Raw genomic sequence first — 17,596 nt, 5'->3', positions numbered from 1 at the left:
TAGATCAATGTGGATAATTGAGAAAGCTGGGATGCTGATTTAAAAGTATTAAATTAATTGTGCGTGGGCAAAATAACAAGAAAAACTACAATAGAAAATACTGCACCAAACAACAACAAAAACTACTACACGGGAGTACTTTAACCCCACCTCCCATCCCAAGACCATTTATTCTACGATAAATGACGGAGGCGTAAGGAAGTTAAAACGCCATTGTGTACTGATTAACATCATTATTATCATCATTGTAGTCGTCATCATCAGCATCATTACCGTCGTCATCATTTCTTAGATATACAACAAAATGCTGCATGCCATCAGAATATCATTTTATTCAGTATTGATTCACCGTACTATGATATTCGCTGTCTTAACTCTGATCACATGATTGCAGTGAGGTCATTCATTACTGATAAGTGTGCACTACTGGTTAATTCTAGTAAATTATACTGTTCACTACAATGCACTGCCTATTTCACCAAAGTGCACTTCCCGGTGAAAATGAGTGCAATACATGTGAACTAATTGTATACTGCTAGTGAACGAGGGTGTAAGGTTTCGTTCACGCCAACTGTAATTTTAATCACCTTACACATGTAAATATGTTTGTGTGGTTTACAATATTAAAATTCCACTTTTGTTACACTGATGAATTGTATTTTTTTAATTATATCGGATGAATGTCTCAAATTCAAATAAAAAGAACCCATCCATGCTTGTGAACTTAGAAAAACACAGCACTGTTGACATGTTAGTAAACGTTCTTGGTACATTTCTATTTCATGTTATGTTTCATCTCATTTTTACACGCCAAACACATTGAACCGTCACATGTTGATTTAGGTTTACACCCGAATTCACATTCAACGAACACATATAGCTTTAGGTTTACACCCGAATTCACTTTCAACCGACACGTTTAGCTTTAGGTTTACACCCGAATTCACATTCAACCGACACATGTAGCTTAAGGTCTACACGCGAATTCACATTCAACCGACACATGTAGCTTAAGGTCTACACGCGAATTCACACTCAACCGGCACATGTAAATTCAGGTTTACACGCGAATTCACATTCAACAGACACGGGTAGCTTTAGGTAAACGCATAACAATATTCATTGGGGGTGGGGCTTTCTTATCTTTACTTTCGATGCCACTTTACCAAATAAAATTGAAGTACTGAACATTTCTCTTAATGAACGTGTTTTTGGAGAGAAAACAGATGCTTACCTGTGTTTTTCTTTTTATTTATATGAACACTACTTAACATATAAGCATTTAATGATACACTTTATGCAGAGTTATCGAAATTATATCTTTTATGGGTGTTTTGCAGTGTACTCTTGGCTTATTTTGATTCAAATGCCATCTTAAATGGTTTTTTTTTAATCGATAATTTATTTTATTTGTTATCAAGTATCCTTATGTTTAATCGTAATAATGAAAAGCCTTTAGAAAACTTTTTTTATCTAAAAAGAAAAGATCCATGCATTTTAAACTAAACGGAGTAAATAAATCACGCTTTATTTAATTGTTAAAGTCACTTTTATTCGATATCATTTAACTTGATTTACACACAGTCAACAAAATCATTAACTTCTCATAATCTTGCTATCTCTACCGGGGAAAATACGTTAGAAATTTTAGAGAATTTAAAATATCTCTTGTAATCATGACTTTAAACAAAATTATGAACTTGTGATTACCTTACTATCTGTACTGGCACTAATATTTGTGACTTTTGAGAATTGAAATATTTGTGTAAAATCAGAACAGAATTGTTGATATCAATATTACTTAATAAGTAAGACATCGATGAGTTTATATATTTTGTTGTATTTTATCCACGGAGTCAATTCTTAATTATCCCAGGGGACAGAGGGATATTGAAATAAGTCGTTTTGTGACGACGTATTTGCTGACACACTTGAATTGTTTAAGCCTGGCCCCAGCAGCAGACCTACTCCTCACTGAACCAATACAACCAGGATCATCGGAGTGATTAAATAAATTGTAAAAACGTATGTTTTATCTCTACAAAATGTTCTCGGAGACTGCTACCGTGAGCTCACATGCAGCCCTGCCGATCCAACTGCGTTTAGTGACGAAGAAGAATGATCAACACGACATGTATGGTGTTTTACTCATTGGTTCTTGTATAACTATGGACGATAGTGTTGGTTCTCCTCTTTAAAATATAAGAAGTCCTAAGAAAATATATACATTAATTAATCTTTTAATTCGAAAAGAAAAATAAATTAAACATAGTATGTACAAATATACATTTTCATGAGTATTTTAAAAGTCAAATTCGAGATAAAATTTGACGCTGAATTATATTCAGTAACGAAAGTCTACTTCCGCTTCCGGTTGCTGGATGATCTCTTTCATGTGTCAAGTCGAGTGTATTGTTTACTGAGCGCTTCTGAATTCCGTAATCACCGTACACACATGTGAATCCAACAGTTAGTGGCAGGTCAAACACGTGCGTTATCACTGGCTCACATCTCCCTGACGAAAATACAATTCTGTCGTCTGAACTGTGCTGCAGACTAATACATCGATGCGAATGTCGCACTACACACTCTTTCAGTCTGGCCTCTTGAAATAGTTTTCCTGTATCCACTATGTCCCAGGGACAGCTTGACCGTTCGTTAATCCCAAGATTACGTGCAACGCTAGGAGCAGCACATTCTAGATAGCGTCCGATGCGGATTTTGCCGTGTTGGGATCGCTTAACTCTGTCGAGTAAATGACTTCTATATCCGGATATACAATCCACCCAACCTAAGGGCATCACCAGAAGTAATGTAGAGACCTACAAATATGACAAAATGTTCAAAATAATTTTCGAATGGCATATATAAATGGCAGCGGGATCATATACCACTGAGACACGAGTCTTCTAGCTTGTATAACACACACACACAAAACCGATGTTACAATGAAGTTTATACATTCTTCAATTTGTCTACATTACGGTATGTGTGTCCGGATTTTTCAGTTTCAAATATACCCTCTAGTCAACACAGGAAGGCTGATAATATAATAGCTTAAAACCTAGAAGATTTAGGATGAGTCTGTGTGACTGTAAAATAGTTTAGTAAATGATTTCTTGTATCACGTGTAGTTAGCATGAAATGCAGTTTTCGTTCACTCTTCTACCATCATCGCTAGTCAAGGTTCCGTTATGTTAAAATGTCTGACCTTGGTGGATAGGACTGATATTCTGGTGCTTCGGGTTTGTGAATTTCATTGGATGCAGTGACATTCAGTCGAAATCGCTCTTACTTTTGTCGTTTTTACTGTCAACAACATGTCGACCAGTGGCTACCTCCACCATTTTCGGCGAGCGCTTTAGACCACTAGGCCACTCGGGACCCTTTGAAATATTGGACCGATCCGCTAAGGTGTAGATAGGTTATCATATCGGAACCTTAGCTAGCGAAGATAAGCTGCTGCCACCTGCTGGCCTAAAAATGTCCGGCTCAAATTTTCGGTCTAAGATGTTATAAAGAGAGATAGGCAGACATAAAGAAAACGACAAATAAACGACTGAACAGACATCTTTTCAATGCATTTCTTTCATGAGAAAACGTAGCATTTAATATTTTAATATGTCGAAATGTGAGAGTTGATGCATTTGTTATAAAAATCATCAACTATTCATTCTTTCTCTCCATTCTTCCTTTGCGTGGATTGTTAGGGGCCGAACACTTTAAAAAAAAATATACCATTAAGTTTTAGTTTACTCTTTTACCTCCAGTTAATATCATATATGGCCAAAAGAAGAGATGAACTAGAATGCAACAACTCGATGTACCGGCAGTCTACAAATTTTTTATTATTTTTTCTCTATTTATTATGATGAAATATAGATTAACATGGGTGGTGGTGTCGTTTACTTCGTATTATTTTCACATTCATATTTACGTTGGCAGCCTTACGGTCATCTGAGCAAATTTGCTGAATGAAACATGAATGAAACGATACTCTCCGTGTCACTTTTGTATAGTTGATATATCTATAGTAAAATAATTCTAATCATTTATCAAGTTTATACACCTTTCAGCTTTCTAAACTGATACCGTCTCCCATTTAACAAGTTGCTTGTAATGACATTGCCCTTGTCAATCAAGTGCGCTTATTTGGTCTCAATGATTCTTAAAATAGCATACTCTCTCTATTTATGCTTAGAGAACGCGCCACGAAAGCTTGTCCGTAGAAACACTGGGATTAAACTTAAGAACCTATCTGAAGGACACACAAAATAGAACGTTATGATAAGTTCTGATGGAACGGTTGTTGTTCTTCCTGCAGACCTAGATATTAAAGGTAGAGAATTTACTAGTTTTGCAGAGATGTTGTAAACATATTTACTCGTTCTATTTTCACGGAGCTTGCGGTATAATTACATCATCCACGTAATTAAATATATATTGAGAAACCGAGTTTTAGGAAAGCGGACAGACGAACAGTGAGAAATTGACAAAATGGAAGAAGAAAGAAAGAAAAACAACGTTGAGTTATAGTGCTATCAAAACCAGGGATCTCCTTCGAGTAAGGATCGATCAGTAAATATCAACAGTTTATAATACGATCTTCACGTTCTTTTGACCGTGATTTCATGAGGTACTGTTGTAAAAGAGTGTGTGTGTGTGTGTGTGAATAATGCAGACTTGTCTTTAAAGTCTGTGTGTGCACATTCATACATACATACATATGTACGTGCGTGCGTGCGTGCGTATGTTCATACATACATACGTGCGTACGTACGTACGTATGTTCATACATAGATAGATACACACACACACAGACACACACAGATATATATATATATATATATATATATATATATATATATATATATATATATATATATATGATCGATCAGTAATGTCATTTGTGTGTAATAAAATCTTCACTTTATTTGACATGGATGTACAAGGGGTGTGTTAATGCAGACTTGTCTTTAATGCGAGGTTCTATGGACTGAAAAAGAAGCATTTAAGAATTTACCAACTATTGAGGAAAAATATTTTAAGAGGTCAGGCTGAAAGAGAAGAAAATATACCTGTACCTAGCGATTTTGTTTGCAATGTATGTGTGTGTGCGTGTTTTGACATGTGACCTGTATATACAGGTTGTTCTTTGCGAGTGTACGTACTATATATGGAGTGCCCGTAAAGACAGGTTATCTTTTAACTAGATTAATCGGCACTTTATGACGCAAGAGAGTTCATTATCTGAAATGGCCCTAATAAAGTAGCATATTATATTTAAGGATTGTTATTTGTAACATTGACCGGCAAATCAAAGAATAATTACAGCCGCTTATTGGAGCACCCCGTCCCCATCCTACACCCCCACTTCCGAGACATCATGGTACAATAAGTTGGCATCAGCAATGAACAGGCTAATCAACAGATAACAGTGATTTAATTCAGTGCTTGAATTTTCTGCATATTTCATTAGTCGGGCATGGTCTTCAATGACAGACTCATTTCGACCCAGCCAAATAATTAATATTCTCATTTCTGATAAGTTCTTGTTTGTATGGGCTTGCCATCCATAAGATACGAGAGACATTTTCAAACCTGTTTAATATTCTGTCCGAGTCAGAAGTAATTTGTACTAAGAGTGAATAACGCATAATGTTCACCAAATAGTTACAATTCATGAAAATAATCTGCCCCACAGTTCAAAGATTATTGCACGCATGTACTTGAGAAGCATATTCTTCTTATTTTTAATGCAATTTATTAGACTGTTATATGTCCTACTTATAACACTAGTTAGAAAATGTATAGCAAATAGTACCATGTAACCAAAAGTAAATAAAATAATTGTTGAGTAAGCATTTAAATAGGCATAAAATCTACATAATATGAAGATCGTATAGTCATCTGATGGGGTACGACGAGTAGAGCAGTGTGTGTTGGTGAATGAATGTTTACATGGTTTTTGAGCTCACATCGGAATTCTGAAAGCATACTAGAACGATTTACGGCAGGTTGTAAATTGTTATTGATTTCCCAAGGTGTCGTATATATTTGGTTAACTACGTATTTTACTACTCTTGCGATTATAAATTTGGATAAATATGTTTATTTATTTATTATTCAATACTAAACGAAGTCACAATAACGTAAAGTTTCTTCCAACGCATCGTAGAGTTCGTAGTGCTTCGAGACACTGGTATAAACAGTGACATTGTATAGCTGGAAGCCAACTGGAGGACGTAATTTCTTAAAATACTTTTATTGTTTCTTATTGCAGCTTAGAGGTAATAATCAGAATCGATCATTATTATTATTTCTTTTTATTTCTAAATTGGACCTTATACATATATATAAGTTAAAGATTATGTATTTTTAGGTTGGTATCTTTGGTTTAAAAGTCATCAAGGTAAACCAAAATGCGAATCATGGAATTAATTAACGAACATAAACTATAATTTGTAAAATCTTCAATATAATATTCAAAATACAGCTTCTTTTTTACCGTCTCCCAACAAAAATGATATGCAAAATTAGGAACAGAACAAAAGGTAACGTTGCAAAACTTGATGACAGTTACTATGCGAAAAGACAATAAAGCTCAAAAGACATAGAGAAAAAGAAAATAGTTGGGTAGTTTAGCAGTGATAATGGTCTGCTCGCAAATATTTTCGATATTGGTAGCGTGCTGGACTTAATTCCACGCCTTTTGTTTTGATGCTTGATTTTGAGATTCATGCCAATATTAAAACCGCGCAATTAGTAACTAAAAGTAATCACAACAATGCAATCGCAGTAGGCACCGCCGATATGGTCCTTGTCGTACCAAATATAGGATCAGAAATGCCCGTGTACAAAAATGCATTTAATTTTTTTTTTCCACTTTTAAAGCATAACACCTTGAAATAACTCACAAGCGAAAGATCCTAATATACAAAGTGGCTGGACTAGCTGGTTTACTATGGAAACGTTTCCACCTGTCCCACCAGTATACATAAAGAATGACCCTACAAAAAGGGGAAAAAAGAAAAGAAATTCGGCGACGAGAACCAGTATTATAGGCGATGGCTAGTCGAAAAAACGTAGATAAATCCTGACTGCCAATGTAGCATTAGCAGTAGAGATGTAAATTAACAATACGATGTTAATATGATAATAATGAACATACAATTACCATAACAAAATAATGTCTATGTTGATAATAATGAAAATGTAATTATCGCAATCAAAATGTCCACGTTATGAAACGTTATTCTCTAAAACAAATTTTTCTTAAAATCAATACTTACCAGTTGTGTGAAGAATGCAAAATCCATCACAGTCGAAACTGTTTTTGCGCCTGATATCGTATTTTGTTTACGGAAAAAATAGTCCGCATGCAAGAACTATATTTTGATCATGGATGGTGTGCATCTTTGTCTGACTTATATAATCCAAAAAAGCACAGGAAATTAATTAAAAAAATTCTGAAAAAATGTTCCCCCCGCTTTTGATGCGTGCAGAGTTTAATCAATTGATCGTGAGCGTAATGTTTGTCGCCACGCCAGAAATACTTTATCATAAGTGATGTATATGTAAAATCGCTTGTCATATTATAATTCAAGGAGAGTCAATGACAGTGGTGACGTCAGCATACCCTCTTCGCGTGCCATTGTTTATATTTTGCATTCCAAGTGATTAAAACTATAGATTATTGAGAATCTTGAACTTAAAATTTGTTTGCAAATTATCGGTGGACTACGATTGTATTAAATAAACTTCCCAAAGTTTATACACACTTACTGATCCCTATTTCGTCTTAATGATTTAGCCTATGTCGATATTTTATAGAATCCTTACGATTTAATTATTTAAAAAATGAAATTGTTTTTAAGTTCAAACCTATCTTTCCGTTACCTCGATACGCTGTTAATCCATTTAACATGCCGATTTTAATGACGTCATCGAAAATCGAGTTCCACAGGAAATTGTAAACTGTTTAATCATTGGAGTGGCCAATGTTTGTCCCTTTTTTTTTAATTAATTTCCCTCCGCTGCTTACTTCCTATTTGAAGATATGGTTTAGAGTAGATCCAACTATATTTCATTTTATTAGGTTGATATTCATTAACAAGTAATATACAAGACTGAGATCCACAGGAAATTGTAAAGTATTTAATCACAGGTGTGTCCGGTGTTTATCTCTTTTTGACAAAATTTCCTCCTCTGCTTGCTTTCAATTTGAAGTTAGGGTTCCAAGAACATCCATATTCAAGTTAAGTCGATATTTCAACACAGTGGATTTAAAAACATAACAGTATGATTTTATACTCTAAAGTATAAAGACCTGCGGAAAATGGTCTCGTGTCAGATTGATCATTTAATGGTTTCTGAGTAGGTTTATTGTCCTAATTCGGGCAATAATTGTTTCTTTGGTAATTAATGTAAGATGAGATAACACGATATTTGTATACTTCTTTACAGGGAAGTTCGGTGAAACCACCAAAGTGAGGTGGGTTACTACCGTCCACATCATGCATCCGCGACAATGCTGGAGTGTACGCCTATATTTATAAAGTGTTTCGCCAGTTTAGATTATGAAGACGTGAGCTCATTTGTTGCTTATGTCCTCAAAGAGCATGAAATCACGTTGGCGGCAACTACGGGATTTTGCACTGAACATCGTCTGTAGGTTTGATCATAACTAAATTAGGTTACTGTGAACTGAATTTAATACTATAGCGATCGCTTAAAATACAAATAGGCCTGGAAGTCATACAAATTATTTTCATGCTCAGTGTCAAAATTATGTCGTTTGATGGATTAAAGTCAACGTTTTCAGAGATTCGGCTTCGCATTCGTCAAAGTTTATCAAATTTAGTACGCACATTAGTGGATAGTTTGTTGCTATGGTTTTAATTTATTATGTTGAATAAGGTTGGTAAATATGTAAATCAATTGAATGAAAATAAAACAAATAAAATGAAACCGAAATAATCAAACTTTAAGTTTCCATTATCACTCTGGTTGAGTAGATTTATATATACGGAACGAGATGTCATACTTTTGAGTTCTGTCTGGATCTGTCTGAGAACGATTTTTAAAAATTCCTTTGCACACGTAAATTCCAGGAAGAATTCGAGACTTGTTCCAAAATGTCTAAGGCACAGTATATAAATAAAAACATAACCTAACTACCTGAAAAAATGTCGCTCTGTTTAATAACCAGTTTTAAAATAAGGACCTGAACATTTGTGGCAATGTTATGACTCGTTTAATAAATTGTACATCTACTTCCATGTCAAACTGAGTGACCAGGTATGCTCAGGGTGACTCAGTATGAAATTTGAATGCTAATAGTTGTTCATTCGCAATTTTCTGGAGAATAAAGATTCCTGCGAAACAGTAATATCTGGTTACAAAATGACGCAGTTGATCTGTGAACCCGTTCCGTTTAAGTATGGCGTAATTTGTTCTGACGGATATCTTTCTAAGAATATGAAGAATCCCATGCTAACCCAAACCTGTACAAAATATGACGTCGGAAGGATAACTCTGCAAAGGTTTGTCGTAAAAGTGTGCTGTTAATCTACTTGGCATGGACAATAAGCACTCGAGGATAAAGTAAAAAGGAAGGCTAAGAGAAACTAATGACAAGAATGACAAGGCGTTAGTAAAGACAGATGAAGTCCTTGGATTTATGAATATGTCAGCCTATAACAATCCAGCGAATCTTAAAGGAGCCGATGAAAATTACGAGAATTGGAAGAATAATCTAAATGACCATTTTACAGTTTCATCGTATGACGCCACATGGCACGATTTAAAATGTTTACAGCTGTTCATTAAAATGTTTACAGATGTTTTCGTTAGATTATAAGGTATTTAATATGGTTTATAAACTTGATGCAGTGTCCACGAACGTTTGGATCACCTCTGTATACTAGGAACATTTCTTTTCTCTGATTACGTTTCGGTGGGCTATGATATAGTCGCCATGTTCATTTAAATTCAAGTATTAAAATACCACTGCATGTATATTTGGACTCTGTCGTTAATAGTTTGAAGCAGCAGGTGCATTTAGACTGTACCGTTGATGGTCAAAATTCAAAAGTTCCTTTGGGCTCTTTTAATATAATTTATATAAAAAAAAACACTTCTATTTAGTCGTTATGGGAGTACAAACTACAAGGATGATTTAATTTTACCTCCAAAACTGAAGAGTTTTACAACCTCCTAAAATGAAGATTTGACAACGGAAGTGTTCCAACAAGCATCGGAAAGGAAACATATTAACACACTTTCTTTTAAAGAATTGTGATTAGTTTATAATTATTTCCAACAGGTGTATTAGATTAACTTCAGTAAGTCATTCAAATTAACAAAATAATGGGGCCACATGTTTGGAACCAATTTGTTGCTCTTAACATACAGATGTGACCTCAGAGTTGCTCTGCGTATGGATAATACCTAAAACTGGATAGTAAATCGCCAGATAGCAGAGTCGCTTATTTAGCGATTATGGCGCAGAGTGGTTCATGGTTTCATGCAGTAAGTATTTTTAGTCAATGTTTTCACATGTAGTGACATGCTACATCTAAAAGTTTGAAAATCTTAAATTATGTTAATTGTTGTTTTTGGTTTTTGGTTTTTATTTTGTTTGGTTTTTTGTGTCTTGCTTTTACTTTTTTCAGCTATGTGTGTACTTTTATGATACACGTTGAAATATAAGGGCGACATATTTTATTGGTTAGAATTCCGACGGCGCTAATGCCAATTACAACTAATAGTTCCTTGACTTGGGACAATATGCCGCGAGTAAAGGAGTCAAAAATAGAATAAAACTAACTTTTCTTCAAAGAAATAAAAGTAATATTTAAAAAATAAATCTTCCAAAATACTAAAATATATAATGCGAGCCACCAAGAATTGCAAAATATGTACACGTAATTTTGGGATGGATACATCAAATGTCTGTTAAAATTGCTTACCACTTCCCAAAAGAACGAAATATAATAAAAACAATTTAGTCTTGAAACATGTCAAGTGAATAAAATCATTTGAACTGTACATGCAAAAAGCCTCGCACCTTCCTGTACAAGTGATTGAAATAAATGGGACTTGTGGATAATCCTACCTTTCTGTACAAGTAATATACGTAGATGGGACTTGTAGATAGTATCAATGCATTTCTTGGACACGTAATATATTTCGTGTGCTTATGTGCCAAGCTTGTCAACTTTAGCTTCAGCAAGGGAATATTATAGACACACATTTAGCACCTATCTTAGTTTAATTCACGATATACATTTTATAAAGACATATATATTTTGTATCTGAGAATGAAATCGGCTAATATGGCCAAGGACCATTTTCACCTTTTAGCAGAATATGCAAAATGTCGTAGACCAATTGCAAGATACGTACTGCGTTGAAAACAGCACTCATCTTACCTTAACAGCGAAGTGAATAGTTACATTTCATGTCATCCTAGCATAATGCACGCACTCTGCTATACCTAATTGTTTTATGTTAGTCCTTGATTTTGTGGATGTATCTAGGAGAAATAATTTTGCTAATTTACTGGAGTGAAATATCCAAATTATTTGTTTTTCACTCAAGTCAACATACATGGATAACATTATGACCAAAGAAATTCATCCGCTGTAGTGTCAATTGACTGGTCAAGTGGTAAGATCAATGACCTGTAACGTAGAAATACGCGTTTCAAAACCCATAATGTACTTATTTTAATCTTTCTTTTTTTCAATGTGCTTTCTTACCTTGATTTGCCAGTAGCTTCTCGAGGGTCGGTGGTTCTTTCCGGGCTTTTCCCGGGTTCTTCCTCCACCAATAATACTGGCCGCCATGTATAGCCTATCGTGTGCTGAAAAATGGCGTTAAACCCTACAACAACAACAACAACAACAACTTACCTTGATTTGGGGAAAAAAGAATTATGTTACTACTTATATTTTCTGTGCAAGTATGCACAAACCAGCAGAACATAAACGGTAAACAGCTGACATCATCGTAAGAAATACCAATATGATACTTCAGTCCATGATATACTTTATCTATCCTATACGTTTCAACATACAAGAAAAAGTTACTATATTCGAAGTCCATAACGAATATATTTTATCTCGTGACCGAGAATCTCTGGATTTTTTTATTGATGGCTTAACAATATGTGGAAATACTACGTTTTTCAATCACTCAATAAAAATGTATTCGTTTTTCAGTAGATACAAGCAAATATCCTCTATTTTTCGGTTGAACTTGTGCCTAACATCTATTCTAGAAACTGAAAGGTCGAACCGTAGATCAAGATGGTGAGTTGTAATACATGTAGATGTCTTTCTTCGGCTTTTGTACAGGGGCTTGATTAATATAAATCTAATGCTAGAAAGAATTAATTTGATGTCATAGGTTTAAATAACTTGTTCTTCTAAATTCAATGTCTGTCGCATTATTGGTCATCCTTCAATCAGAAATGTCGATAGATCTAGATTGCATGTAAGGCTTCCCATATCTCCGGAAAAATAACAATTATTAGTACCATATGATCAAAAATATATGGGACATAACTTGTATTTGCAACTAACTATTAGACTATTTATTAAATTCCTGATGGCAGGCACAGTTGGTAACGGAGCTGAATCTGACTGGAACTGAAAAATCTCAATACAAATATGTTTCGGCCCCAATTGTTGATTCTAGGAACGTAAACCTAATGAATACCGTGTTATGATGATTGTATTAATAAATCACATGAGAATCTTAAATTACAGCTGGAAACATCCGTGTCTATTTGTATAAAAAAAGAGAGGAGAAAAGCCAATTCAATTAAATTACATGGAGTTCACGAAGATAGTCTCTGTTACGCACGGTTCTGAAGTACCTAGTTAAGATATGACTTTGTTTCATTGCATTTAACATTCCTGGTATTTTCTGGGTCATTCTAACTAGATTTAAAAAAATCCACATTGAGTGACGTTTTGTTAGGAATCACTTTATAAGAAGTTATACTAAAGATTAATTTTCAAAGTTTGAAACAATGCCTGCAAAATGTTAAAATATTTGGACTAGTCCACCAGGAAGCAAGGTTGCAGTAGAATTAGACGTCATTAGATACGTCAACGCGATTAGTTATGAAACGACGACGACGTATCGAAACTTCCGTTTGGAGAAGCAGAGATGTGTGTGTGTGTGTGATTTGGATTTTTATTATAGCTTTAACAATTTTTCAGTTATTTGGCTACGATGTCTGCAGTGTGGCAGTTTATGGTGATGTCTAGCACTGGGGCATCATGCCGCAGACATATAGCATGATGTCCCACTCAGTCACATTATCCTGACACCAGGCCCGACCAGTCCTAACACTAACCTCTTAATGCTGAGCGCCAAGCGAGGCAGCTGTTAGTACCATTTTTATAAGTCTTTGGTATGACTCGGCCGGGGATCGAACCCACGACCTTCCGCATTCGAGGCGGACGCTCTAACCACTAGGCCACCGGAGCAGTGAGAAGCAGATATAGCCTGAATTATGTTTTTAACAGAAAGCACGGACAAAAATCTAAAATAACGATGAAATATTTGTATCATTACAGACTATATTTGTAGTTAAGCTAGAAATTTATTGCGGCGAAGGGCGCAAGAGGAGCCTCATTCCAAACAGAGTCACTTTATGTTGAATGAAGCTGCATATTTTGGAACGAAAGGTTAATTTGTTGCAATAAAAAGGCAATACAGCCGATAAAAGTCTGAATGTTATCTTTTGGATATAGAAATAGATAAAAGCAGATTCATTTATTTATTCATCACGAAATAAGCATACAATGAATGAAATAAATACAGAATGATATTTTTAATTGGATGCTTAAGACAGAGAAAGCAGCGGGGGGGGGGGGTGTTCTAAAATGGCTGACGGGAGGAGCTAAAATAAACGAAGCTACCTTATCTCCAGAGGTCCATTCACGTTGTTATGGACAGCAACGTCCGTGACTAATGTAGCAGCTGTGATTGATTAGTGTCTTAACCTCGGCTGTGGAAATGAGCTTCAGAGGGTAATTTGTTTTTAAAATAAGACGTATTTTATCATTTACCACAAATTCAGATCTTCTTGCGTAACTGCCTGTAGACGTTGCATTTTCAGACAAGATATCGCGTATCTTTGAACACTCTCGTTTAGTAGTTATTTCGGCACTCTCTTTTAATTGATACATTTATTTACAGCAAACAAATTTGTGACGTGTTTGTTGAATGTGAACATTTTTTAAAATGGTTAAACGATTGTGACTTAAAAATCTACCAAGCTGTCTTTTTCTTCATTATTCGTCTTTGATTTGAATGACAGTAACGTTCATCCTGATGAGTAATTTCATCATTAATCGTCATTGATTTTGAATGCGAATAAAACGTTCTTCTTCTTTCCTAATTCTGACTGAAATTAATTATATTAAGTCATTAAATATGTGCAGTACTATCGTGACGTAAGTCATATTAACACGAATTTAAAAAATCCATTTTTGATTATGAAATTACACAAAGGATAACAAATAAAACCTTGTTGATTCGATCGTTATAATAACGCTATATACATGTAATGAAACTCACAGAGGCAACTAATTTCAAAGTATTCCACAAAAATGTGCATGTTAAATTAATTAACCAATCAATAAGAAATAAGATACGTGCTGCCATTCAAATGGCCCATTATCAAATAAATAGTCGAAGGGTAAGTTACTAAGAATTCTACTTATTTCCAGAAAGTATTTGTAACATACGTTACTCATTTACGCTGACACGATTCTGTGTTGTGTCAGACAAATAAACGTTATGTTGTACATAAAGACTCGCATGGAAGTTTGCAAATAAATAAATAAATTATAAAATAATAAAAACGTATAACTTTAGAGCATGCATCATTTCCTACTGTATTGATGAAGTAAACAACTTAGACATATAAGAATTTCTTCCTCAGTAGGAGTCTCGTGTCGTGTTTTGCATTTACCCCAAATTCTGAAATTTTTGTGTAGCTGCCTCTACACGTTGCATGTTCAGACAAGATATTGCGTGTCGCTGAATACTCTCCGTTAATAATTATTCGGAATTTTCGGACATGATATCTCGTGACGTTGAACACTCATTTTGTAATTTCGACATGTTCAGAAAAGATACCACGTGTCGCTGAGCACATGCTTTTAGCAGATTTCTCGGCATTTTTAGACAAGATTTTGCAGAACGTTTAACACTCTCATTTAGTAGCTATTTCGGCAATTAAAAGCTTTATAACTGACACTGCACAGTCTACGATTAAACTCTGCAGAGCTCAGTTAACCCTTTTCAGTAAGATCACATGCAAACATTTTTTGCAAGCCTTACTGGTCCTTCATTTATCCGTGGATTACAAGCTGGTTTCAACTCCTCCGTAATTCAACCAAGCTCTGTTCAATTTATGACCAAAATTACTGATAAACACGTTGTTTTGTAAAACAGTTAAGCGACTATACACAAGTGTAGTTATCTAGCTGTTTTCCATTTTTCTGTATTTTTGTTTCCAACTCAATGGCAAGAACAGCTGATTCTGGTGACCAGCTGCCAGCTGTGCTATCCATACATATTCAATCAATTAATGTTACAAAGTTCATTTAACTCAGTGGCAAGAACAGCTGATTCTGGTGACCAGCTGTGTTATCTATACATATTCAATCAATTAATGTTATAAAGTTCATTTAACTCAATGGCAAGAACAGCTGATTCTGGTGACCAGCTGTGCTATCCATACATATTCGATCAATTAATTTTACATAGTTCATTTAACTCAATGGCAAGAACAGCTGATTCTGGTGACCAACTGTGTTATCTATACATATTCAATCAATTAATGTTACACAGTTCATTTAACTCATTGGCAAGAACAGCTGATTCTGGTGACCAGCTGTGTTATCTATACATATTCGATCAATTAATGTTCCATAGTTCATTTAACTCAGTGGCAAGAACAGCTGATTCTGGTGACCAGCCTTGCTATCTATACATATTCAATCAATTAATGTTACAAAGTTCATTTAACTCAATGGCAAGAACAGCTGATTCTGGTGACCAGCTGTGTTATCTATACATATTCAATCAATTAATGTTACATAGTTCATTTAACTCAATGGCAAGAACAGCTGATTCTGGTGACCAGCTGTGTTATCTATACATATTCGATCAATTAAAGTTCCATAGTTCATTTAACTCAGTGGCAAGAACAGCTGATTCTGGTGACCAGCATTGCTATCTATACATATTCAATCAATTAATGTTACAAAGTTCATTTAACTCAGTGGCAAGAACAGCTGATTCTGGTGACCAGCTGTGTTATCTATACATATTCAATCAATTAATGTTACATAGTTCATTTAACTCAATGGCAAGAACAGCTGATTCTGGTGACCAGCTGTGTTATCTATACATATTCAATCAATTAATGTTACACAGTTCATTTAACTCATTGGCAAGAACAGCTGATTCTGGTGACCAGCTGTGTTATCTATACATATTCGATCAATTAATGTTCCATAGTTCATTTAACTCAGTGGCAAGAACAGCTGATTCTGGTGACCAGCCTTGCTATCTATACATATTCAATCAATTAATGTTACAAAGTTCATTTAACTCAATGGCAAGAACAGCTGATTCTGGTGACCAGCTGTGTTATCTATACATATTCAATCAATTAATGTTACATAGTTCATTTAACTCAATGGCAAGAACAGCTGATTCTGGTGACCAGCTGTGTTATCTATACATATTCGATCAATTAAAGTTCCATAGTTCATTTAACTCAGTGGCAAGAACAGCTGATTCTGGTGACCAGCATTGCTATCTATACATATTCAATCAATTAATGTTACAAAGTTCATTTAACTCAATGGCAAGAACAGCTGATTCTGGTGACCAGCTGTGTTATCTATACATATTCAATCAATTAATGTTACATAGTTCATTTAACTCAATGGCAAGAACAGCTGATTCTGGTGACCAGCTGTGTTATCTATACATATTCAATCAATTAATGTTACACAGTTCATTTAACTCATTGGCAAGAACAGCTGATTCTGGTGACCAGCTGTGTTATCTATACATATTCGATCAATTAATGTTCCATAGTTCATTTAACTCAGTGGCAAGAACAGCTGATTCTGGTGACCAGCCTTGCTATCTATACATATTCAATCAATTAATGTTACACAGTTCATTTAACTCAGTGGCAAGAACAGCTGATTCTGGTGACCAGCTGTGTTATCTATACATATTCAATCAATTAATGTTACACAGTTCATTTAACTCAATGGCAAGAACAGCTGATTCTGGTGACCAGCCTTGCTATCTATACATATTCGATCAATTAATGTTAGTTCATTTAACTACCGAGCAGAAACAGATGATTCTGCTAACCAACTTTTTTCGTATGTGTTTAGTCAACATAATTTATGTAGTCATTATCGAAGATAATGCATGATAATAAAGTATATGATGACTACGTTGATAAAGCATGGAGCGAAATAATTTTTCCTTTTCACCCATGTAGTTTGACTCCACAAGAACCCCGCTTTGGTCAATG

At 34.8% G+C, this 17,596-nt stretch overlaps 1 non-coding gene across 1 annotated transcript; it reads right to left on the bottom strand.

Moving 5' to 3' along the window:
• Positions 1 to 13,432: 13,432 nt before the first annotated feature.
• On the bottom strand, positions 13,433 to 13,505 carry Trnas-cga (transfer RNA serine (anticodon CGA)). Its single transcript has one exon. It is a non-coding gene; the product is annotated as a tRNA-Ser (tRNA).
• Positions 13,506 to 17,596: the final 4,091 nt, after the last annotated feature.

This window comes from Sinohyriopsis cumingii, chromosome 19, assembly GCF_028554795.1.
Source record: "Sinohyriopsis cumingii isolate HCF-2022 chromosome 19, ASM2855479v2, whole genome shotgun sequence".
NCBI classification, from domain to species: Eukaryota; Metazoa; Mollusca; class Bivalvia; order Unionida; family Unionidae; genus Sinohyriopsis; species Sinohyriopsis cumingii.
This window is presented reverse-complemented; position numbering and strand designations above follow the sequence as displayed.